Here is a 25,913-nt window from a genome sequence, read left to right on the forward strand (position 1 = left end):
GATTCGAGCTCTCGCGATCGCCGCGGTACCGCCGCTCACCGATTCAAGGCACGCTAGCGCGGCCCCTTCGCCATTTCCGAGCACGCGTGCGAACAGTGCGGGCGGCGTGCTCGACGCCCCGGCTGACGTCGTTTCGGACTTTGTCTCTTCGCGTGCTCGCGGCAACGCCGCGGCCAACGACGACGTCTGCGCGGTTCTTTGCCGGTTCCCGGCGTGCTATAGTGCAGCCCTCTGCAGGGCGACACCGGCTCCGTCGTGTCCGTGCGGCGGCTTGTACGCAAAAGTTGCGTCAAAGGCGTCGCGCTCGCGCCGCCCCGGCACACGCGGTTTCGGACTTTGTCTCTTCCAGCGCTCGCAACCATGTCGGGGCCGACGCCGACGACTGCGTGGTGTTTCAACGATTGCCGGCGTGACACAATGCAGCTGCGTGCGGGATGCCAGCGATTCCGTCGTGTCCGTGAGGCGGCTTGTACGCAAAAGTTGCGTCAAAGGCGTCGCGCTCGCGCCGCCCCGGCACACGCGGTTTCGGACTTTGTCTCTTCCAGCGCTCGCGTAGTCGTGGGCACGATTGTCGACGTCGGAACGGTGCGCGGACACCGCCACGAGCACGCGCAAGACGAAAATCGCACTACGGTACAATGTCGGCCGGGGCCGCACGGCCCCTTACAGTAGCAGCGATAAGTGCCCAGACCTCCATGGGGCCGTACTCGTGCGACGCGGCGGCGTACTGCGCCGAGCCGAGCGCCAATATTTGGCTTTTGCAGGGCGGATTCGAGCTCTGGCGATCGCCGCGGTACCGCCGCTCACCGATTCAAGGCACGCTAGCGCGGCCCCTTCGCCATTTCCGAGCACGCGTGCGAACAGTGCGGGCGGCGTGCTCGACGCCCCGGCTGACGTCGTTTCGGACTTTGTCTCTTCGCGTGCTCGCGGCAACGCCGCGGCCAACGACGACGTCTGCGCGGTTCTTTGCCGGTTCCCGGCGTGCTATAGTGCAGCCCTCTGCAGGGCGACACCGGCTCCGTCGTGTCCGTGCGGCGGCTTGTACGCAAAAGTTGCGTCAAAGGCGTCGCGCTCGCGCCGCCCCGGCACACGCGGTTTCGGACTTTGTCTCTTCCAGCGCTCGCAACCATGTCGGGGCCGACGCCGACGACTGCGTGGTATTTCAACGATTGCCGGCGTGACACAATGCAGCTGCGTGCGGGATGCCAGCGATTCCGTCGTGTCCGTGCGGCGGCTTGTACGCAAAAGTTGCGTCAAAGGCGTCGCGCTCGCGCCGCCCCGGCACACGCGGTTTCGGACTTTGTCTCTTCCAGCGCTCGCGTAGTCGTGGGCACGTTTGTCGACGTCGGAACGGTGCGCGGACACCGCCACGAGCACGCGCAAGCCGAAAATCGCACTACGGTACAATGTCGGCCGGGGCCGTACGGCCCCTTACAGTAGCAGCGATAAGTGCCCAGACCTCCATGGGGCCGTACTCGTGCGACGCGGCGGCGTACTGCGCCGAGCCGAGCGCCAATATTTGGCTTTTGCAGGGCGGATTCGAGCTCTGGCGATCGCCGCGGTACCGCCGCTCACCGATTCAAGGCACGCTAGCGCGGCCCCTTCGCCATTTCCGAGCACGCGTGCGAACAGTGCGGGCGGCGTGCTCGACGCCCCGGCTGACGTCCTTTCGGACTTTGTCTCTTCGCGTGCTCGCGACAACGCCGCGGCCAACGACGACGTCTGCGCGGTTCTTTGCCGGTTCCCGGCGTGCTATAGTGCAGCCCTCTGCTGGGTGACACCGGCTCCGTCGTGTCCGTGCGGCGGCTTGTACGCAAAAGTTGCGTCAAAGGCGTCGCGCTCGCGCCGCCCCGGCACACGCGGTTTCGGACTTTGTCTCTTCCAGCGCTCGCAACCATGTCGGGGCCGACGCCGACGACTGCGTGGTGTTTCAACGATTGCCGGCGTGACACAATGCAGCTGCGTGCAGGATGCCAGCGATTCCGTCGTGTCCGTGAGGCGGCTTGTACGCAAAAGTTGCGTCAAAGGCGTCGCGCTCGCGCCGCCCCGGCACACGCGGTTTCGGACTTTGTCTCTTCCAGCGCTCGCGTAGTCGTGGGCACGATTGTCGACGTCGGAACGGTGCGCGGACACCGCCACGAGCACGCGCAAGACGAAAATCGCACTACGGTACAATGTCGGCCGGGGCCGTACGGCCCCTTACAGTAGCAGCGATAAGTGCCCAGACCTCCATGGGGCCGTACTCGTGCGACGCGGCGGCGTACTGCGCCGAGCCGAGCGCCAATATTTGGCTTTTGCAGGGCGGATTCGAGCTCTGGCGATCGCCGCGGTACCGCCGCTCACCGATTCAAGGCACGCTAGCGCGGCCCCTTCGCCATTTCCGAGCACGCGTGCGAACAGTGCGGGCGGCGTGCTCGACGCCCCGGCTGACGTCCTTTCGGACTTTGTCTCTTCGCGTGCTCGCGGCAACGCCGCGGCCAACGACGACGTCTGCGCGGTTCTTTGCCGGTTCCCGGCGTGCTATAGTGCAGCCCTCTGCAGGGCGACACCGGCTCCGTCGTGTCCGTGCGGCGGCTTGTACGCAAAAGTTGCGTCAAAGGTGTCGCGCTCGCGCCGCCCCGGCACACGCGGTTTCGGACTTTGTCTCTTCCAGCGCTCGCAACCATGTCGGGGCCGACGCCGACGACTGCGTGGTGTTTCAACGATTGCCGGCGTGACACAATGCAGCTGCGTGCGGGATGCCAGCGATTCCGTCGTGTCCGTGAGGCGGCTTGTACGCAAAAGTTGCGTCAAAGGCGTCGCGCTCGCGCCGCCCCGGCACACGCGGTTTCGGACTTTGTCTCTTCCAGCGCTCGCGTAGTCGTGGGCACGATTGTCGACGTCGGAACGGTGCGCGGACACCGCCACGAGCACGCGCAAGACGAAAATCGCACTACGGTACAATGTCGGCCGGGGCCGTACGGCCCCTTACAGTAGCAGCGATAAGTGCCCAGACCTCCATGGGGCCGTACTCGTGCGACGCGGCGGCGTACTGCGCCGAGCCGAGCGCCAATATTTGGCTTTTGCAGGGCGGATTCGAGCTCTCGCGATCGCCGCGGTACCGCCGCTCACCGATTCAAGGCACGCTAGCGCGGCCCCTTCGCCATTTCCGAGCACGCGTGCGAACAGTGCGGGCGGCGTGCTCGACGCCCCGGCTGACGTCGTTTCGGACTTTGTCTCTTCGCGTGCTCGCGGCAACGCCGCGGCCAACGACGACGTCTGCGCGGTTCTTTGCCGGTTCCCGGCGTGCTATAGTGCAGCCCTCTGCAGGGCGACACCGGCTCCGTCGTGTCCGTGCGGCGGCTTGTACGCAAAAGTTGCGTCAAAGGCGTCGCGCTCGCGCCGCCCCGGCACACGCGGTTTCGGACTTTGTCTCTTCCAGCGCTCGCAACCATGTCGGGGCCGACGCCGACGACTGCGTGGTGTTTCAACGATTGCCGGCGTGACACAATGCAGCTGCGTGCGGGATGCCAGCGATTCCGTCGTGTCTGTGCGGCGGCTTGTACGCAAAAGTTGCGTCAAAGGCGTCGCGCTCGCGCCGCCCCGGCACACGCGGTTTCGGACTTTGTCTCTTCCAGCGCTCGCGTAATCGTGGGCACGATTGTCGACGTCGGAACGGTGCGCGGACACCGCCACGAGCACGCGCAAGACGAAAATCGCACTACGGTACAATGTCGGCCGGGGCCGTACGGCCCCTTACAGTAGCAGCGATAAGTGCCCAGACCTCCATGGGGCCGTACTCGTGCGACGCGGCGGCGTACTGCGCCGAGCCGAGCGCCAATATTTGGCTTTTGCAGGGCGGATTCGAGCTCTGGCGATCGCCGCGGTACCGCCGCTCACCGATTCGAGGCACGCTAGCGCGGCCCCTTCGCCATTTCCGAGCACGCGTGCGAACAGTGCGGGCGGCGTGCTCGACGCCCCGGCTGACGTCCTTTCGGACTTTGTCTCTTCGCGTGCTCGCGACAACGCCGCGGCCAACGACGACGTCTGCGCGGTTCTTTGCCGGTTCCCGGCGTGCTATAGTGCAGCCCTCTGCTGGGTGACACCGGCTCCGTCGTGTCCGTGCGGCGGCTTGTACGCAAAAGTTGCGTCAAAGGCGTCGCGCTCGCGCCGCCCCGGCACACGCGGTTTCGGACTTTGTCTCTTCCAGCGCTCGCAACCATGTCGGGGCCGACGCCGACGACTGCGTGGTGTTTCAACGATTGCCGGCGTGACACAATGCAGCTGCGTGCAGGATGCCAGCGATTCCGTCGTGTCCGTGAGGCGGCTTGTACGCAAAAGTTGCGTCAAAGGCGTCGCGCTCGCGCCGCCCCGGCACACGCGGTTTCGGACTTTGTCTCTTCCAGCGCTCGCGTAGTCGTGGGCACGATTGTCGACGTCGGAACGGTGCGCGGACACCGCCACGAGCACGCGCAAGACGAAAATCGCACTACGGTACAATGTCGGCCGGGGCCGTACGGCCCCTTACAGTAGCAGCGATAAGTGCCCAGACCTCCATGGGGCCGTACTCGTGCGACGCGGCGGCGTACTGCGCCGAGCCGAGCGCCAATATTTGGCTTTTGCAGGGCGGATTCGAGCTCTGGCGATCGCCGCGGTACCGCCGCTCACCGATTCAAGGCACGCTAGCGCGGCCCCTTCGCCATTTCCGAGCACGCGTGCGAACAGTGCGGGCGGCGTGCTCGACGCCCCGGCTGACGTCGTTTCGGACTTTGTCTCTTCGCGTGCTCGCGGCAACGCCGCGGCCAACGACGACGTCTGCACGGTTCTTTGCCGGTTCCCGGCGTGCTATAGTGCAGCCCTCTGCAGGGCGACACCGGCTCCGTCGTGTCCGTGCGGCGGCTTGTACGCAAAAGTTGCGTCAAAGGCGTCGCGCTCGCGCCGCCCCGGCACACGCGGTTTCGGACTTTGTCTCCTCCAGCGCTCGCAACCATGTCGGGGCCGACGCCGACGACTGCGTGGTGTTTCAACGATTGCCGGCGTGACACAATGCAGCTGCGTGCGGGATGCCAGCGATTCCGTCGTGTCCGTGCGGCGGCTTGTACGCAAAAGTTGCGTCAAAGGCGTCGCGCTCGCGCCGCCCCGGCACACGCGGTTTCGGACTTTGTCTCTTCCAGCGCTCGCGTAGTCGTGGGCACGATTGTCGACGTCGGAACGGTGCGCGGACACCGCCAAGAGCACGCGCAAGACGAAAATCGCACTACGGTACAATGTCGGCCGGGGCCGTACGGCCCCTTACAGTAGCAGCGATAAGTGCCCAGACCTCCATGGGGCCGTACTCGTGCGACGCGGCGGCGTACTGCGCCGAGCCGAGCGCCAATATTTGGCTTTTGCAGGGCGGATTCGAGCTCTCGCGAACGCCGCGGTACCGCCGCTCACCGATTCAAGGCACGCTAGCGCGGCCCCTTCGCCATTTCCGAGCACGCGTGCGAACAGTGCGGGCGGCGTGCTCGACGCCCCGGCTGACGTCGTTTCGGACTTTGTCTCTTCGCGTGCTCGCGGCAACGCCGCGGCCAACGACGACGTCTGCGCGGTTCTTTGCCGGTTCCCGGCGTGCTATAGTGCAGCCCTCTGCAGGGCGACACCGGCTCCGTCGTGTCCGTACGGCGGCTTGTACGCAAAAGTTGCGTCAAAGGCGTCGCGCTCGCGCCGCCCCGGCACACGCGGTTTCGGACTTTGTCTCTTCCAGCGCTCGCAACCATGTCGGGGCCGACGCCGACGACTGCGTGGTGTTTCAACGATTGCCGGCGTGACACAATGCAGCTGCGTGCGGGATGCCAGCGATTCCGTCGTATCTGTGCGGCGGCTTGTACGCAAAAGTTGCGTCAAAGGCGTCGCGCTCGCGCCGCCCCGGCACACGCGGTTTCGGACTTTGTCTCTTCCAGCGCTCGCGTAATCGTGGGCACGATTGTCGACGTCGGAACGGTGCGCGGACACCGCCACGAGCACGCGCAAGACGAAAATCGCACTACGGTACAATGTCGGCCGGGGCCGTACGGCCCCTTACAGTAGCAGCGATAAGTGCCCAGACCTCCATGGGGCCGTACTCGTGCGACGCGGCGGCGTACTGCGCCGAGCCGAGCGCCAATATTTGGCTTTTGCAGGGCGGATTCGAGCTCTGGCGATCGCCGCGGTACCGCCGCTCACCGATTCGAGGCACGCTAGCGCGGCCCCTTCGCCATTTCCGAGCACGCGTGCGAACAGTGCGGGCGGCGTGCTCGACGCCCCGGCTGACGTCGTTTCGGACTTTGTCTCTTTGCGTGCTCGCGGCAACGCCGCGGCCAACGACGACGTCTGCGCGGTTCTTTGCCGGTTCCCGGCGTGCTATAGTGCAGCCCTCTGCAGGGCGACACCGGCTCCGTCGTGTCCGTGCGGCGGCTTGTACGCAAAAGTTGCGTCAAAGGCGTCGCGCTCGCGCCGCCCCGGCACACGCGGTTTCGGACTTTGTCTCTTCCAGCGCTCGCAACCATGTCGGGGCCGACGCCGACGACTGCGTGGTGTTTCAACGATTGCCGGCGTGACACAATGCAGCTGCGTGCGGGATGCCAGCGATTCCGTCGTGTCCGTGAGGCGGCTTGTACGCAAAAGTTGCGTCAAAGGCGTCGCGCTCGCGCCGCCCCGGCACACGCGGTTTCGGACTTTGTCTCTTCCAGCGCTCGCGTAGTCGTGGGCACGATTGTCGACGTCGGAACGGTGCGCGGACACCGCCACGAGCACGCGCAAGACGAAAATCGCACTACGGTACAATGTCGGCCGGGGCCGCACGGCCCCTTACAGTAGCAGCGATAAGTGCCCAGACCTCCATGGGGCCGTACTCGTGCGACGCGGCGGCGTACTGCGCCGAGCCGAGCGCCAATATTTGGCTTTTGCAGGGCGGATTCGAGCTCTGGCGATCGCCGCGGTACCGCCGCTCACCGATTCAAGGCACGCTAGCGCGGCCCCTTCGCCATTTCCGAGCACGCGTGCGAACAGTGCGGGCGGCGTGCTCGACGCCCCGGCTGACGTCGTTTCGGACTTTGTCTCTTCGCGTGCTCGCGGCAACGCCGCGGCCAACGACGACGTCTGCGCGGTTCTTTGCCGGTTCCCGGCGTGCTATAGTGCAGCCCTCTGCAGGGCGACACCGGCTCCGTCGTGTCCGTGCGGCGGCTTGTACGCAAAAGTTGCGTCAAAGGCGTCGCGCTCGCGCCGCCCCGGCACACGCGGTTTCGGACTTTGTCTCTTCCAGCGCTCGCAACCATGTCGGGGCCGACGCCGACGACTGCGTGGTATTTCAACGATTGCCGGCGTGACACAATGCAGCTGCGTGCGGGATGCCAGCGATTCCGTCGTGTCCGTGCGGCGGCTTGTACGCAAAAGTTGCGTCAAAGGCGTCGCGCTCGCGCCGCCCCGGCACACGCGGTTTCGGACTTTGTCTCTTCCAGCGCTCGCGTAGTCGTGGGCACGTTTGTCGACGTCGGAACGGTGCGCGGACACCGCCACGAGCACGCGCAAGCCGAAAATCGCACTACGGTACAATGTCGGCCGGGGCCGTACGGCCCCTTACAGTAGCAGCGATAAGTGCCCAGACCTCCATGGGGCCGTACTCGTGCGACGCGGCGGCGTACTGCGCCGAGCCGAGCGCCAATATTTGGCTTTTGCAGGGCGGATTCGAGCTCTCGCGATCGCCGCGGTACCGCCGCTCACCGATTCAAGGCACGCTAGCGCGGCCCCTTCGCCATTTCCGAGCACGCGTGCGAACAGTGCGGGCGGCGTGCTCGACGCCCCGGCTGACGTCGTTTCGGACTTTGTCTCTTCGCGTGCTCGCGGCAACGCCGCGGCCAACGACGACGTCTGCGCGGTTCTTTGCCGGTTCCCGGCGTGCTATAGTGCAGCCCTCTGCAGGGCGACACCGGCTCCGTCGTGTCCGTGCGGCGGCTTGTACGCAAAAGTTGCGTCAAAGGCGTCGCGCTCGCGCCGCCCCGGCACACGCGGTTTCGGACTTTGTCTCTTCCAGCGCTCGCAACCATGTCGGGGCCGACGCCGACGACTGCGTGGTGTTTCAACGATTGCCGGCGTGACACAATGCAGCTGCGTACGGGATGCCAGCGATTCCGTCGTGTCCGTGAGGCGGCTTGTACGCAAAAGTTGCGTCAAAGGCGTCGCGCTCGCGCCGCCCCGGCACACGCGGTTTCGGACTTTGTCTCTTCCAGCGCTCGCGTAGTCGTGGGCACGATTGTCGACGTCGGAACGGTGCGCGGACACCGCCACGAGCACGCGCAAGACGAAAATCGCACTACGGTACAATGTCGGCCGGGGCCGCACGGCCCCTTACAGTAGCAGCGATAAGTGCCCAGACCTCCATGGGGCCGTACTCGTGCGACGCGGCGGCGTACTGCGCCGAGCCGAGCGCCAATATTTGGCTTTTGCAGGGCGGATTCGAGCTCTGGCGATCGCCGCGGTACCGCCGCTCACCGATTCAAGGCACGCTAGCGCGGCCCCTTCGCCATTTCCGAGCACGCGTGCGAACAGTGCGGGCGGCGTGCTCGACGCCCCGGCTGACGTCGTTTCGGACTTTGTCTCTTCGCGTGCTCGCGGCAACGCCGCGGCCAACGACGACGTCTGCGCGGTTCTTTGCCGGTTCCCGGCGTGCTATAGTGCAGCCCTCTGCAGGGCGACACCGGCTCCGTCGTGTCCGTGCGGCGGCTTGTACGCAAAAGTTGCGTCAAAGGCGTCGCGCTCGCGCCGCCCCGGCACACGCGGTTTCGGACTTTGTCTCTTCCAGCGCTCGCAACCATGTCGGGGCCGACGCCGACGACTGCGTGGTATTTCAACGATTGCCGGCGTGACACAATGCAGCTGCGTGCGGGATGCCAGCGATTCCGTCGTGTCCGTGCGGCGGCTTGTACGCAAAAGTTGCGTCAAAGGCGTCGCGCTCGCGCCGCCCCGGCACACGCGGTTTCGGACTTTGTCTCTTCCAGCGCTCGCGTAGTCGTGGGCACGTTTGTCGACGTCGGAACGGTGCGCGGACACCGCCACGAGCACGCGCAAGCCGAAAATCGCACTACGGTACAATGTCGGCCGGGGCCGTACGGCCCCTTACAGTAGCAGCGATAAGTGCCCAGACCTCCATGGGGCCGTACTCGTGCGACGCGGCGGCGTACTGCGCCGAGCCGAGCGCCAATATTTGGCTTTTGCAGGGCGGATTCGAGCTCTGGCGATCGCCGCGGTACCGCCGCTCACCGATTCAAGGCACGCTAGCGCGGCCCCTTCGCCATTTCCGAGCACGCGTGCGAACAGTGCGGGCGGCGTGCTCGACGCCCCGGCTGACGTCCTTTCGGACTTTGTCTCTTCGCGTGCTCGCGACAACGCCGCGGCCAACGACGACGTCTGCGCGGTTCTTTGCCGGTTCCCGGCGTGCTATAGTGCAGCCCTCTGCTGGGTGACACCGGCTCCGTCGTGTCCGTGCGGCGGCTTGTACGCAAAAGTTGCGTCAAAGGCGTCGCGCTCGCGCCGCCCCGGCACACGCGGTTTCGGACTTTGTCTCTTCCAGCGCTCGCAACCATGTCGGGGCCGACGCCGACGACTGCGTGGTGTTTCAACGATTGCCGGCGTGACACAATGCAGCTGCGTGCAGGATGCCAGCGATTCCGTCGTGTCCGTGAGGCGGCTTGTACGCAAAAGTTGCGTCAAAGGCGTCGCGCTCGCGCCGCCCCGGCACACGCGGTTTCGGACTTTGTCTCTTCCAGCGCTCGCGTAGTCGTGGGCACGATTGTCGACGTCGGAACGGTGCGCGGACACCGCCACGAGCACGCGCAAGACGAAAATCGCACTACGGTACAATGTCGGCCGGGGCCGTACGGCCCCTTACAGTAGCAGCGATAAGTGCCCAGACCTCCATGGGGCCGTACTCGTGCGACGCGGCGGCGTACTGCGCCGAGCCGAGCGCCAATATTTGGCTTTTGCAGGGCGGATTCGAGCTCTGGCGATCGCCGCGGTACCGCCGCTCACCGATTCAAGGCACGCTAGCGCGGCCCCTTCGCCATTTCCGAGCACGCGTGCGAACAGTGCGGGCGGCGTGCTCGACGCCCCGGCTGACGTCGTTTCGGACTTTGTCTCTTCGCGTGCTCGCGGCAACGCCGCGGCCAACGACGACGTCTGCGCGGTTCTTTGCCGGTTCCCGGCGTGCTATAGTGCAGCCCTCTGCAGGGTGACACCGGCTCCGTCGTGTCCGTGCGGCGGCTTGTACGCAAAAGTTGCGTCAAAGGCGTCGCGCTCGCGCCGCCCCGGCACACGCGGTTTCGGACTTTGTCTCTTCCAGCGCTCGCAACCATGTCGGGGCCGACGCCGACGACTGCGTGGTGTTTCAACGATTGCCGGCGTGACACAATGCAGCTGCGTGCGGGATGCCAGCGATTCCGTCGTGTCCGTGCGGCGGCTTGTACGCAAAAGTTGCGTCAAAGGCGTCGCGCTCGCGCCGCCCCGGCACACGCGGTTTCGGACTTTGTCTCTTCCAGCGCTCGCGTAGTCGTGGGCACGATTGTCGACGTCGGAACTGTGCGCGGACACCGCCAAGAGCACGCGCAAGACGAAAATCGCACTACGGTACAATGTCGGCCGGGGCCGTACGGCCCCTTACAGTAGCAGCGATAAGTGCCCAGACCTCCATGGGGCCGTACTCGTGCGACGCGGCGGCGTACTGCGCCGAGCCGAGCGCCAATATTTGGCTTTTGCAGGGCGGATTCGAGCTCTGGCGATCGCCGCGGTACCGCCGCTCACCGATTCAAGGCACGCTAGCGCGGCCCCTTCGCCATTTCCGAGCACGCGTGCGAACAGTGCGGGCGGCGTGCTCGACGCCCCGGCTGACGTCGTTTCGGACTTTGTCTCTTCGCGTGCTCGCGGCAACGCCGCGGCCAACGACGACGTCTGCGCGGTTCTTTGCCGGTTCCCGGCGTGCTATAGTGCAGCCCTCTGCAGGGCGACACCGGCTCCGTCGTGTCCGTGCGGCGGCTTGTACGCAAAAGTTGCGTCAAAGGCGTCGCGCTCGCGCCGCCCCGGCACACGCGGTTTCGGACTTTGTCTCTTCCAGCGCTCGCAACCATGTCGGGGCCGACGCCGACGACTGCGTGGTATTTCAACGATTGCCGGCGTGACACAATGCAGCTGCGTGCGGGATGCCAGCGATTCCGTCGTGTCCGTGCGGCGGCTTGTACGCAAAAGTTGCGTCAAAGGCGTCGCGCTCGCGCCGCCCCGGCACACGCGGTTTCGGACTTTGTCTCTTCCAGCGCTCGCGTAGTCGTGGGCACGTTTGTCGACGTCGGAACGGTGCGCGGACACCGCCACGAGCACGCGCAAGCCGAAAATCGCACTACGGTACAATGTCGGCCGGGGCCGTACGGCCCCTTACAGTAGCAGCGATAAGTGCCCAGACCTCCATGGGGCCGTACTCGTGCGACGCGGCGGCGTACTGCGCCGAGCCGAGCGCCAATATTTGGCTTTTGCAGGGCGGATTCGAGCTCTCGCGATCGCCGCGGTACCGCCGCTCACCGATTCAAGGCACGCTAGCGCGGCCCCTTCGCCATTTCCGAGCACGCGTGCGAACAGTGCGGGCGGCGTGCTCGACACCCCGGCTGACGTCCTTTCGGACTTTGTCTCTTCGCGTGCTCGCGACAACGCCGCGGCCAACGACGACGTCTGCGCGGTTCTTTGCCGGTTCCCGGCGTGCTATAGTGCAGCCCTCTGCTGGGTGACACCGGCTCCGTCGTGTCCGTGCGGCGGCTTGTACGCAAAAGTTGCGTCAAAGGCGTCGCGCTCGCGCCGCCCCGGCACACGCGGTTTCGGACTTTGTCTCTTCCAGCGCTCGCAACCATGTCGGGGCCGACGCCGACGACTGCGTGGTGTTTCATCGATTGCCGGCGTGACACAATGCAGCTGCGTGCAGGATGCCAGCGATTCCGTCGTGTCCGTGAGGCGGCTTGTACGCAAAAGTTGCGTCAAAGGCGTCGCGCTCGCGCCGCCCCGGCACACGCGGTTTCGGACTTTGTCTCTTCCAGCGCTCGCGTAGTCGTGGGCACGATTGTCGACGTCGGAACGGTGCGCGGACACCGCCACGAGCACGCGCAAGACGAAAATCGCACTACGGTACAATGTCGGCCGGGGCCGTACGGCCCCTTACAGTAGCAGCGATAAGTGCCCAGACCTCCATGGGGCCGTACTCGTGCGACGCGGCGGCGTACTGCGCCGAGCCGAGCGCCAATATTTGGCTTTTGCAGGGCGGATTCGAGCTCTGGCGATCGCCGCGGTACCGCCGCTCACCGATTCAAGGCACGCTAGCGCGGCCCCTTCGCCATTTCCGAGCACGCGTGCGAACAGTGCGGGCGGCGTGCTCGACGCCCCGGCTGACGTCGTTTCGGACTTTGTCTCTTCGCGTGCTCGCGGCAACGCCGCGGCCAACGACGACGTCTGCACGGTTCTTTGCCGGTTCCCGGCGTGCTATAGTGCAGCCCTCTGCAGGGCGACACCGGCTCCGTCGTGTCCGTGCGGCGGTTTGTACGCAAAAGTTGCGTCAAAGGCGTCGCGCTCGCGCCGCCCCGGCACACGCGGTTTCGGACTTTGTCTCTTCCAGCGCTCGCAACCATGTCGGGGCCGACGCCGACGACTGCGTGGTGTTTCAACGATTGCCGGCGTGACACAATGCAGCTGCGTGCGGGATGCCAGCGATTCCGTCGTGTCCGTGCGGCGGCTTGTACGCAAAAGTTGCGTCAAAGGCGTCGCGCTCGCGCCGCCCCGGCACACGCGGTTTCGGACTTTGTCTCTTCCAGCGCTCGCGTAGTCGTGGGCACGATTGTCGACGTCGGAACGGTGCGCGGACACCGCCAAGAGCACGCGCAAGACGAACATCGCACTACGGTACAATGTCGGCCGGGGCCGTACGGCCCCTTACAGTAGCAGCGATAAGTGCCCAGACCTCCATGGGGCCGTACTCGTGCGACGCGGCGGCGTACTGCGCCGAGCCGAGCGCCAATATTTGGCTTTTGCAGGGCGGATTCGAGCTCTCGCGAACGCCGCGGTACCGCCGCTCACCGATTCAAGGCACGCTAGCGCGGCCCCTTCGCCATTTCCGAGCACGCGTGCGAACAGTGCGGGCGGCGTGCTCGACGCCCCGGCTGACGTCGTTTCGGACTTTGTCTCTTCGCGTGCTCGCGGCAACGCCGCGGCCAACGACGACGTCTGCGCGGTTCTTTGCCGGTTCCCGGCGTGCTATAGTGCAGCCCTCTGCAGGGCGACACCGGCTCCGTCGTGTCCGTGCGGCGGCTTGTACGCAAAAGTTGCGTCAAAGGCGTCGCGCTCGCGCCGCCCCGGCACACGCGGTTTCGGACTTTGTCTCTTCCAGCGCTCGCAACCATGTCGGGGCCGACGCCGACGACTGCGTGGTGTTTCAACGATTGCCGGCGTGACACAATGCAGCTGCGTGCGGGATGCCAGCGATTCCGTCGTGTCCGTGCGGCGGCTTGTACGCAAAAGTTGCGTCAAAGGCGTCGCGCTCGCGCCGCCCCGGCACACGCGGTTTCGGACTTTGTCTCTTCCAGCGCTCGCGTAGTCGTGGGCACGATTGTCGACGTCGGAACGGTGCGCGGACACCGCCACGAGCACGCGCAAGCCGAAAATCGCACTACGGTACAATGTCGGCTGGGGCCGTACGGCCCCTTACAATAGCAGCGATAAGTGCCCAGACCTCCATGGGGCCGTACTCGTGCGACGCGGCGGCGTACTGCGCCGAGCCGAGCGCCAATATTTGGCTTTTGCAGGGCGGATTCGAGCTCTGGCGATCGCCGCGGTACCGCCGCTCACCGATTCAAGGCACGCTAGCGCGGCCCCTTCGCCATTTCCGAGCACGCGTGCGAACAGTGCGGGCGGCGTGCTCGACGCCCCGGCTGACGTCCTTTCGGACTTTGTCTCTTCGCGTGCTCGCGGCAACGCCGCGGCCAACGACGACGTCTGCGCGGTTCTTTGCCGGTTCCCGGCGTGCTATAGTGCAGCCCTCTGCTGGGTGACACCGGCTCCGTCGTGTCCGTGCGGCGGCTTGTACGCAAAAGTTGCGTCAAAGGCGTCGCGCTCGCGCCGCCCCGGCACACGCGGTTTCGGACTTTGTCTCTTCCAGCGCTCGCAACCATGTCGGGGCCGACGCCGACGACTGCGTGGTGTTTCAACGATTGCCGGCGTGACACAATGCAGCTGCGTGCGGGATGCCAGCGATTCCGTCGTGGCGGTGCGGCGGCTTGTACGCAAAAGTTGCGTCAAAGGCGTCGCGCTCGCACCGCCCCGGCACACGTGGTTTCGGACTTTGTCTCTTCGAGCGCTCGCAGCGATGTCGAGGCGATCGCTTACGTCTGCACGGTTTGCGGTGTGCTACAATGCAGCAGTCTGCCGCACGACACCTCTTGGTTGCCGAGGCCAGCAGGGCAATTTACTGAAGCGAGCGCATTGCGCCCCGGCGGCAGCGGATTTTGTGCTTTCGGGAGTGCTCTTGCTGTAAAATTTGAACGGCTGCAGCTGCGCGAAGCAAGCGTACTTATTCTCTCTCTCACTCTGCCTTTGAGGCGACTGTAATTTTACTTTAAATGCAACTGGAGGTGGGAGCAACCTAATGACAGTAGGTGGACTTCGGTACATGTTGTAATTTAGAAATTACAAGGACATACACCTTCGCGCCATCTGCTTTCCCCGTCTCTTTGGCACTTTATAGTGTGTGCTGCTTGCTCTGCATTCCAAAGAAACACGCCTGTGTCTCTCCCCCTCTCACGTTCTTCTTTTTGTAGCTGGTGTTGTAGAAGATGCTATGTTCTTTACTCGCTGTAATATAGAGTGCTGGCACAAGCCAACAACCTTTGCGTGTTTTTTTTGTTTTTTTTTCTCTTCCCAAGACGTTTCTGCCATTATTCACTGGCTCTCGTTCTTAGTTTGCATTGGAGCGTTAACTCGCGCCATCTACCTTTCTTTCTGTAAGCAAAGTCCGCAGGTTTTCCTAGTTCCGTACACAGATGGCGCCAATGCGTTTTCGCGCCAGTTTCGAACGACCTCGCTGTACTCGTGTTTCTCATTGGAATGTTTCAAAGGGGTTTGCGAAAGGGGGTGGTTCTTGTGCAAGGCTGAGCTTTCCAGCTGCGTTTAAGGTATGCTAGCATGCGTGCGTATATATATATATATATATATATATATATATATATATATATATATATATATATACACAAACACACACACGCACGCACACATGCATATATACATACACACACACGGTAATGGTAAGATGATGAGGTAGCACTTTTTTTTTTTTGCAATGCCTGTGTTTCAGATGGCGATCTTTCTCCCCTCTATGTTTCCGGTTGGAAGGAGTGTGCAGCGTTTTCTATATTTATTTTTTCATTCACTTCTATGTTGCTCTTCTTCGTACATGGGGCATGCTACCTAATTGTACCGGTCGATTCGACACGTTGCGATCCGTCCCGGCCTGTGCCGTATAAAAATTTTGAGTGGGCCTTGCGGTAAATAAAAAGAAATGAAGGAAAGGCGCGTAGTATATTACAATTGCGCGCGGGCTTGAAACGAAGCCCTCAAAGAAGGGTCACCTTGAGCGGTCGCATTCAGACGGAAGTAAGCATTCCCCTTGCGCGTTTTCCGCTCGCCTGTTCCGTTTTCTACGAGGTTGCCTTCGTTGGTTTCGCGTTACAAGCAAGCTTGCACTCGGGTCTCGTTTCTACGCGACAGCGTTTCGTTAACAGCGAAAGACTGAGGCGTTGCGTGTTCATCCGTGAGATAGAGAGCGTTGAGTCTCTAGACAGGCTGAATTTTATAATATTGCCCACGCTGTTGCTGAGGTTACCAATGTCGGCAGGGCGCCCACAAGGCAGTAGTACAATGAAGTGAAGTGAAGGACATCGCTTCTCAGCCTTTTGGCTAAGAACGCTGCCCCAGGCCGAGAAGACTTCGTCAAGCGTCGTCATCGTCCCCCCCGGAGGTCGCGTCGGGATCACGGCGGACCTCCAGGAGCCTACGAGCGCCTTCCGTCCAGGAGCAACCCGCCAGCCTGCTTTCCTGCCTGCCCGAGTGCCATCTGTTGAGCGGCGGAGCAACCCGGCGGGCCTCCCCAGCGCCTGCCGAGCGGCCGATGATCAAGGGAGCCAGCCCTTCTGCAAGCGCCCCCTGTCGAGCCGCCGGCCAACCCCCGACCCATAGCGGAGCTAGCGCCACCTGCTGAGCCCGCCGACTACCAGGGTACAGCGGCGCCCAGCGCCAGCTGCACGTCACAAGTGGAACCTAGTTCCGACACGAGTCTCGGAGGAGCCACGCCGGCAGCAGCATGGCAACGCCCCCCAGCACTGAGACCAGTTGTGAGACCCCTTTGAGGGAAAACTGTTTTTTGTTTGACGCTCCTGACGGAGACATTTCCATTGACGACCTTATCGAAGCGATAGAAAGTACAGCTGGGGAAGATAGCGTTTTGGCTCTTCAGCATATGGGCGGAGCAAGATTTCTCGTTTGTACCCGCAATGCCACACAAGCGACTACTTTAATGGTAGCGGAAGGATTCTTTGTTAACAAGGTTAAAGTGCCGGTTGACGCGGTTGGACCACCAGTGACTTTTGTCAACGTTTACCGCTACCCTGTGTATTTGTCGGCGGAATCCCTGTCCTTTGCTTTACAGCAGTACGGCAAAGTCAAAAGTATTTCGTTCGCGAAGACCAACAACCGGTCTAACAAACTGAACGGTGTGCGAGTCGTGAGGATAGAAATGACCAAGCCCATCCCAAATTTTCTGACAGTTCAGGGTTTCCGTGTCATGTGTGAATATCGGGGCATGCGGCGCGTGTGTGCGCGCTGTGGGGACGGGGCCCACATGGCTAACGCATGTACCGCCCCTTTCTGTAAGCGATGTGGCGCCTTCGGGCACAATGACGCGGAATGCGAAGAACAATGTAGAAAATGCGGAGGACACCATGGCACGCGAGCATGCTTCCGCAGTCGCACTTACGCGAAATCGTACGCGGGAGCGGCGTGGGCTCTTCCAAAGGCGGATGGAGCGTCAGCACGCGGCACCTCATCCGATAAAGACTTCCCAGCCCTGCCGCAGGCTTCAGGTTTACAGGTGCTACAGCCTCGTGTAACAAAGCCTCCCACTCCGCGTCGGGACTATTGGAATGGTGACGCGCAAAGCGCAACCAGTGGTCAGGAATCAACGGGGATAACAAGTACGGAAATGAGCAAGTCAGCTAGCCCGGTCGAATCGACAGATGAAAAATCAACCGAGGGGCCCACACCAACCAGCTCCTCAGGGGAGACGAGCGATAGCACGATAACCACTGATAATGATACGAAAGCAGCCCCAGACAAAAACAATACAACCGAAAGTCCCGTGTCAAGATCAATCCCCCAAGTGCCAGAACCCGATCCTAAAACGCAGAACTCAAAACAATCACATGTAAAGCAACCTTCCGGATTACATGCGCAAAAGGAAAAGAACTTGGAGGAACAACCAATCGTGAGCAGTGGGCGTTACCGCATACCAGAAACAGAAGAACATCTAGATGTGCTTCCACCGCCCCCCTTGCAAGTTTCGCCGACAGCAGGCATACAAACGCCGGCGAACAAAGAAGCCTCGAATCACCAGAGTAGGCAAGATTCAAGAACGCCGCCCACCAACAATCCCGTAAAGAAAGAACAGAGACAACGATCTAGATCATTAAAAAAAAACAGACACCAAGGACAAGGTAACACAAAACAAAGCGAGAGCCCGAACACGCAAAGGAGAAAGAAAGGGGAGTTGTCAAGTAGCGAGGGCGATGCTAAAACGTCGACATTCAAAAAACCCAGAAAGATATCACCCGCAAGTGAGAAGGCAGATTCCTCGGACAGCGACATGGAATTGACTGTACAGGGCGAGAAGGGGGAAGCGGGTGCGGTACTGTAAGCCGCCCTTCACATACAACAACAGAGGCTACTACGTTAAGCACGCCTAGGCAATGTGAACGGGACGAAGTAGCTCATGCAATCATTATTAGCTGATAAGATTGGCGGCACCAACCGCAATAGTTATCGGAAGGCGAAACAGAACAAGCGAAAAAGGCAAAAGTACGAGTGCGGCAAAGAGCATGAAGAAACGCCAGTTGACATCCAAATCTGACAAAAAAATCAACCGTCCTACGGTACCTCCCACTTTTGGTAGGACTGTTTTTCTTCTTCCTTTTCTTTTGTTTCGGTCAATGGAATGCCTCCATTGTGCAACGTTCAATGTTCGAGGACTCCGCAACCCCGATAAACAAAGACAATTAATTTCTTTCGCCCGAGAAAAGGGCATAGATATCCTTTTTCTAGAGGAAACGAATATACGTACTCCACAAGATGTGGTATCCTTTCGTCGACAAAACGGAGTGGACGCCTTTTTCTCTCTCACATGTTCCAAATCGTGCGGAACAGGAATAGTTTTCGTGTCTGGCCGCTTTCGTAACAGGTCCTTTTGTACCTATGACACGAAGGGCCGCATCATATGCCTGGATATGTACATAGGGAACCAGAAAATCAGAATAATCAACGTGTATGCACCGGTTTCTAGAAACCTAACGAACGACTTTTTCAAAGACCTCTGGGATTACATACCCACCAAGTTACCTTGCGCGGTGGTGGGAGACTTCAACTGTGTCTTGGACGCTTTTCGTGACATCAGGGGTCCAGGACAGGGGAAACCCAACCACCACGCAAGGGAACTACACAAATTACTGGTACACCACAATATGTCAGACGCCTGGGTAGTGGCGCATGGCAACTCGTTTGGGAGTACACGCTCCTGTGGCACTACACAATCACGTCTCGACCGAGCATATTTCTCTGCGGAATTGATCTCCGAGGTTTTGGAAATCCACATCATAAATGGCCCGGAAGGACGCAAATCTTTCAGGGATCATAGACCCCTGAGTTTCAAGATCAAAGGACAGAGCGGACCAGAGCCCTTACCGAACAGGTGGAAAATGGACGTGAATCTCATACGGGACCCAGAGGCATGTCAGACCATTAAACAGAACCTCGCCAGATGCATGGAAGCTACTCCAGAAGACACAGAGTGGGACGATTTGAAAAATCAGTGGAAGGACATACTAATGGAAGCAGGAAAAAATAGAAAACGGAAACTCACCGCAAAACTAAATGAAATTTCCAGAAGGATCCTTATAATAGAAAGAGGAGGCGAGTTGACTTATTGTATGCAGGAATATCTAAGTGACCTTCGTGACAGATACCGTGAACACATGAAAGAAATAAAACATGGGTCGAGCCAGCCGATGGGACTCCAGGGACAACAGTTCATAAATGAGGGAAATATTAAGTGTGAAGCCAATAAATTGATGGTGAAGACCAATATCAGGCGAATACGTTCCAAAAATGGGGATATAATAACAGAACAGACAGAAATAGAAAAGATCTTTGTGGATCATTTCCAAGAAATCCTGCAGGAAAAAGACGGCCAACCCGCACCTACCACAACCACGTGGCTGCCTCAACTCCCACAGATAAAAGACGAAGTCAAAGATCACCTGTACGCACCAATCACAAAAGAAGAAGCCTTGCGAGTAATCAGCAAAATGAACAAAGAATCGGCCCCCGGGCCGGATGAAATCCTTATAGGCTTTTATCAGGAGTTCTTTCCGGAAATAGGCGAACGTCTAGTAAAAACATTGAACGACGTCATTAAGAATCACAGAAAACCGGCATCCTTCACGCAAGGCAGAATCGTCCTTCTTCTCAAGGCCAATGCTGACCCACTTGATGTTAACGCCTGGCGTCCAGTGACGTTGCTCAACTCAGATTATAAGATAGCCACGTCAATACTAGCAAGCAGACTAAGCAGCATCACACCCACGATCATATCTGAATTCCAGTCAGCAGCAATTCCGGGCAGGTCCATTTTTGCGGCCTTGACTCTCACCCGCGATGTTTTCGCCTACGCCAAAGCGAAACAGTACAAAGGAGCATTCGTAACTATCGATCAAGAAAAAGCTTTCGACAACATGCGACAGGAATATATGTTTAGTGTAATGCAGGCTTTCGGCTTCCCACAAGAATTCATTGACATTATCAGAACACTTTACCGAGATTCCCAAAGTGAACTCCTAATCAACAACAAGGTATCCAGACATTTTAGCATCAACAAGGGCGTGCGCCAAGGTTGCGCCTTATCACCCAGCTTGTTTGTGTTAGCGTTAGACCCCTTGTTGCGGAAAATAAACGAAGAAACAAGGATCAGGGGCTTCCCATTGCCGGGAAACCTAGAAGTGAAAATCTCTGCGTTTGCGGATGACATATCCCTGTTCATAAGAGATGAAAACAGCTATAGAACAGTGCTACACATTTTCAACGAATATGCCACCCTCTCCGGTGCAAAAATAAATTAGAAGAAAAGTAAGGCACTCCGATTTGGCTCCTTTAATGAACGAGAACTACCCGAAATACAATTTTTAGAAGCTGTAAAAGTACTCGGAATCTGGTTTGAGGCGGGAGACATATCGACGAAAAGCTGGATAGAGCCCCTCAACAAAGCACGGCAAGCGGCAGAAGAGACAACACCCCCGGAACTCAGTCTTGTGGAGAAGGCAGAGATAATCAAATCCAGGATGTGCGCACCCGCCTTCTATGTGGCGAGAGTAGCACGAATGCCCAGACTAGTAGCTAAAAAACTGGAATCCCTCATAAGTATATACCTATGGCAAAAGAAGACCGCACCTCTACCCCGACGAGTTCTGCGGCTACCTAAATCAAGAGGGGGCCTAGCCATACCAAATGTAGCCCAGTCGGCCAGAATTCTAGCGGCCAAAACACTAGAAACACTGATAAACAACGGTCAATATGTGGGTATCACGGCCATTCACTATTGCCTCAGCACACTGGGTCGCTTTGTAGCGCCAGTAAAATGGTATGGCCCGCGCGCAGAAAGGCCACTGGAATTTTATAAGGATGCAGTCCACACCTACAAGGCGATGGAAGAACTGTGCCCAGACACTCCTATAACAGAAGTCAAACCAGCCGAAGTCAATGCCGCAATGGCATTAACAGAGCTGGAACTAGGAGAAGTGATGAAAAGCACACCGGCAAAATGGAAATGGTGGGCAAAAACGGACCTACCGGGGCAAATACGGGACTTTGAATGGCAAAGAAGATGGGGCGTGCTACCCACAAAAGCGCGACTGAAACAGCTGAGGATAACTGAGACAGACCATTGTCCTAACTGCGCCAAGCCAGAATCCCAAAAACATGCCCTCACGGAGTGCGGGCCAGCCAAAGCGGTATGGAAAGTGGCAAGCAATACATTCAAATGCAGACTGCTCCATCCGGGGACCAAGAAATCCGGCTTTGAGAAGCTATTGTCACTTATCATCATGTTTTGTATTTGGAAAAGACGAGGACTGGCTGAACTGAGGAGACGTCCGCAAAAAGCTGTCTACCCTGTACTAAAATACACCCGGATTTGGATGAAAAATATTTTATCCAAGGAACTCGCGAGAAACGGCGTAGACCGATTCCTTCGCAAGTGGCACACTCGGTTTTGGAAAGTGAAAAATGACAAGATCGTCGCCCCCATAAGCCTCTTCTAAAACCATGCCTCCCGGGCCCCTCCTAGTGATCCATTACTCTCCAAGCTAGGAGAGGCACTTCGACCACACTAACACAATGTAGATGACGACAATACAGGGAGGGGAGTAAAATACGAACTCAACAGGAAAAAGAGTTCAGGCTTGTTTTAGAAAGTGAAGACAGAAAACTTGAACCGTTTGTCTATAGGTAACAATCCCCAAGGGGGTCTGGTGTTGTTATTGAACTTCTTGTGTATTGACAATTTCGTAACTCACATTGTGTACTGTATATGAACCTCTGTTCAAGCAAGGTGCAAATAGCAACTAATCGCAAAGGCCTATGTCAATAAACCTTCCACGGAGAAGCTACTCCTGTATATATGATGATCATGCAAGCATTGTACATACCATCATGTGTATTTATGGTCTATTTTTGCTGTGTTTTTCAGTGTGATGTGCAAGAGAGCGATGTACATAGATATTTGACATGGCAGTTACATGTTAATAAAATTCCCTGTGTGTAGAATCTGTTCTTATCAGCTTAATATCTGATACGGGTTCTATATGAACCCACGATATTAAACCTATTTTTGGAAGTTGGCGGAGTGCTTGAAGCCTGCTTCACCTCCGCCGCAGGTCGGCCCGGTATTGCACAACCTCCGGGATCGGTCCCCACTCACTTAGGTGAGACTTCATTCAATCAAAATGAAGAGCACAATCTCGAAGCGAGCACGTACTTGACACGCACCATTCCTATACTATACGCAACGATGCCGGTTCGCGGACCACGAGAGTAATTAAACTGTCGCTCCATCTGTGTGTAGCGTCGCACTTGCTGCGTCGCAAATGGGACAGCCGCTCCAGCAAATTTCTAGTTATGGGCTTCGAGAAAAAAAAATGAAAGCAAAAGAAGGAACCAGAATTCCTATTTATCCGATGTCTCTGAACGATTGTCTCCTGTAAAGAGCCACTTGGGGGGAGGGGGGTAGGATTAGCCGTGGGGTTTGCGATCAATATGAATCCCACTCAAAGCCAACACTGCATTTTGGAGTTCCCTATCGCTTGGATCCGTAAACCACCGCGCCCACGCAAGCTCGCCCTGCCGAAATCCGCTGCCCAAGTGGAAAAAAGATTCCCTATGAAAGAAAAATAGAGTGCCCGATTTCTGGCAACTACTGTGCAGCCTTTGTGTGCACATTTTCGCAGCAGTGGGACCGAGCGTCTCGAAAACAAACATGTCGTATGCCCAAGTGTGGCGAAACATATTCAAGGGTTCAAAGGTGCCTCATCTTTCTAACCTGTATGCTACGAAGACCTGTTGCTGCTACCTTTTCATCATCAACATCATCATCATCCTGGCTACGCCCACTGCAGGGCAAAGGCATCTCCCATGATCCTCCAAGTACCCCGGTCACGTGCTGATTGTCGCCATGTAGTCCCTAATCTAATCTGCCCTCCTAACTTTCTGCCACCCCCTGCTACGCTTCCCTCCTCTTGGAATTCAGTCTGTAACCCTTAATGACCATCGGTTATCTTCCCCCCACATTGCATGCCCTGCGCATGCCCATTTGTTTTTCTTGGTTTAAACTGTGGTGTCATTAACTAGCGTTTGTTCTCACACCCCCCAATCTGCTCTATTCCGATCCCCACGTGACGCTACAGAGCCCGTTGCGTCGCCCTCAGTTACCCTTCGGTAATCCTTAAAGCTTTTTGTTGGGCCACTCGTGGCATCTTTCTCGTTTAATCAAGTCAAATTTTTTTCGGTTTTGGGGGAAAACTGAATGAGCTAGGCGCGATTGTGTTCCCGGCGCCGCTCTCAACAAGATGGCGGCGCCCAGGCTTTTTGCCTGCAGGTTCGGCCCTACGCAGAACACGCCTGCCGGGCAGTGTAGCCACGTTGAAGGGGCAAAGTGTAGTGCAGTGAAGCGCTTGCTCGGGCGAAAAACGCAAATATTAGCCGAACATACAACCAAATCGCCCAATAGGAATTCCCGTTATTGGAAATTCCAGTTCAGTTTGCGAATTGCGTTCGCCTAAGGTAACGAACACAGATGCGAGTGCCACAGCAGTCAAGTCAAAGCTGAGGATTGCGTACCATCTTCTTTTTTTTTTTTCTTGCCTTTTACTCCTGGCCTGCGTGGCCCTAGCGCGCATGCACACGAAACTAATGAAATAGTGAAAACACGAAATAATGCGGTGCGGCTGTATCATATCTATTTTGTGCGCTTTGTTCTTTGTGGACTACAGCGGTGTGCGTCATGATAAAGTTTCGGTGCCCTTCTACTGTGACCAGTGAAGCTATATTTAAAACCACATTGATTTGTACGGTTGTTGCTACAAACTGCGTGTGGGTGTTTTTCTTTTTCGCTGCCAACGATGGGTTATCGCAACCGCGACCGGTTCTGCTGCTACGCTAGACGCGTGCTTGCCGACGGTTGGCTCTATACGCGACCCGCGACGCGTGTTCGGCACATTCAAGCAGTCAATTGCAAACCGTTCCAAGAAGAAGGATGTACTCCACTTGCCACCTAGTTCGACGATTGTACTTTCTGACCCTCGAGGAAGCGCCGCCATCCCACGTTTTTTTATAATACGATAAGATTCAGAGCTACGGCGACCACTTGTCTTTGTCAATATCTCGGAAACCCTTTCTTTTTTTTTTCTTTAATCCAGATACTCAGACGCGCCCGTGTTCACGCGCACTTGCTCTCTCCGATAAGCAGGGAAGCTCGGTTGGGGTGGTGTCGGGCCTTGCGCATGCGCTGCTGAGCACGTCGCTTCGCCGGCCGGTCGACGCTGGCGCAGTACTGGTAATGAACTTCGACGTGCATGGTGAAACGTCACTTTGTATTGCCACTGTAGACTAGCAATGCAATGTGTTTGCGAGCGATTGGATAAATGAGAAAGCGTGCACTGTCTACAGTTCATGCCCCTCCAGAGTAGTGGAAATGTTGCTCCAAGTGTTAGGTTTGTAATTTGCGCCTACGAACATGAACTAAACAAAGAAAATGGTCTGCAGCCGCCTTCGCTTCATAAAATTCCCGTACGAAGAAATTTCCGTGCGCAAATGAGAGAGCAAAAGAGAGAAACCATGTAAAGAAGAATGGCTGCCTTTTACGTGATCTCGCGCATGAAACCAGACGATAGATTAATTTTAGCCGTTCATTTTGATTTGCCGAATGTAAACCGGAACACTTTCTCCACGCGGTCTTCAGATTTGAATGGCAATCAATTACATCCTTTCTTTTTTTTCTGTTTTTTCTATCTGGAACCGAAAGAATTCAGAACGCCATTTCAATCTTAGATTCGATTAGATATCGTGACTGTAATGCTGAAATATCACGCCTTATCTGCTGTTAACCTTCTTGATCACGGCAATAAAAAATCGCCAGTTCCCGAACTTTAATCGGGCCGAAGATGAACCGATATGCTGGATTCTTATTGTCATGATTTTATAGAAAGCGCTGGTTCTATGGCTAGCTTTGAGGAAAAGAAAAACATCGTTCAGGAATGTATAACTCTAAACAACTAAAAAAAAATCTGCCGGCAATTCGTACTACAACGAGAGTACTGAGAATACTGGAAAACATGAAATCCAATCATGCTGAACTGAACTGAAATTATTTCATCAAGACATGCCCCGAAAAACGTGGCCACTTTCAATGATAATTTCAAATGTGATTTCTCTCTTTTTTTTTCTTTTTTTTTACGACGGATAATAATTATCTTTCCAATGGCGGATGTGAAAATTTCAGAGCACGGCATTTTCGAAATCCCAAGGCCCCGGACGCATTCCCTCTTCTTTAAATATTTTGGTGGTGGCGTATTGGTGCACACGGAGGAAAATTTCGCGCGCGTAATTTATAAACTAGTAGTTGATTTTCTAGAAGAACACAAAGTGCTGACAAACGGCCAACCAGGACACAATTAAATTGGTATTACGCACGGTTTCGAAGCCGCGGTAACAAAAGGGTAACAAAGGGACGTTCATTTCGTGGTGTGGATTTCACGTCTCTCACAATAAAAAAAAAATAATAATAAAAACTACTGCATAAAATAGGTTTTCCCGAACTGGATGGTTTCGATCAGCTTTTGAACAGCCCTTCCTTAAATTGAGTTGGCATTGATTGAGCAGGTGCGGGCCTCTGCTGTTTTGGATTTTTGTAAATGGCATCAGTACTGGACAGTCCGTTCACTTGAGGATCAAAGGAGAAACCCCCCAAAAAAATATCATATCGTGGTGAGAGACGTGGCAGATGAGTACAATTATCGGGAGAAAAAAAAAAG

At 57.7% G+C, this 25,913-nt stretch overlaps 1 long non-coding RNA gene and 1 other non-coding gene across 2 annotated transcripts in view; both read left to right on the plus strand.

Moving 5' to 3' along the window:
• The window catches only part of LOC140213564 (uncharacterized), a 58,463-nt gene extending 43,225 nt beyond the window's left edge, over nt 1-15,238 (plus strand). The window contains exon 2 of the long non-coding RNA XR_011890438.1: nt 14,670-15,238. This is a non-coding gene — a long non-coding RNA (uncharacterized lncRNA). The remainder of the gene's footprint in view (nt 1-14,669) is intronic.
• Nucleotides 15,239-22,104: 6,866 nt separating this feature from the next.
• On the plus strand, nt 22,105-22,305 carry LOC126519390 (U2 spliceosomal RNA). Its single transcript, XR_007596598.2, has one exon. It is a non-coding gene; the product is annotated as a U2 spliceosomal RNA (small nuclear RNA).
• Nucleotides 22,306-25,913: the final 3,608 nt, after the last annotated feature.

The sequence above is a fragment of the Dermacentor andersoni genome, chromosome 10 (genome assembly GCF_023375885.2).
Source record: "Dermacentor andersoni chromosome 10, qqDerAnde1_hic_scaffold, whole genome shotgun sequence".
NCBI classification, from domain to species: domain Eukaryota; kingdom Metazoa; phylum Arthropoda; class Arachnida; order Ixodida; family Ixodidae; genus Dermacentor; species Dermacentor andersoni.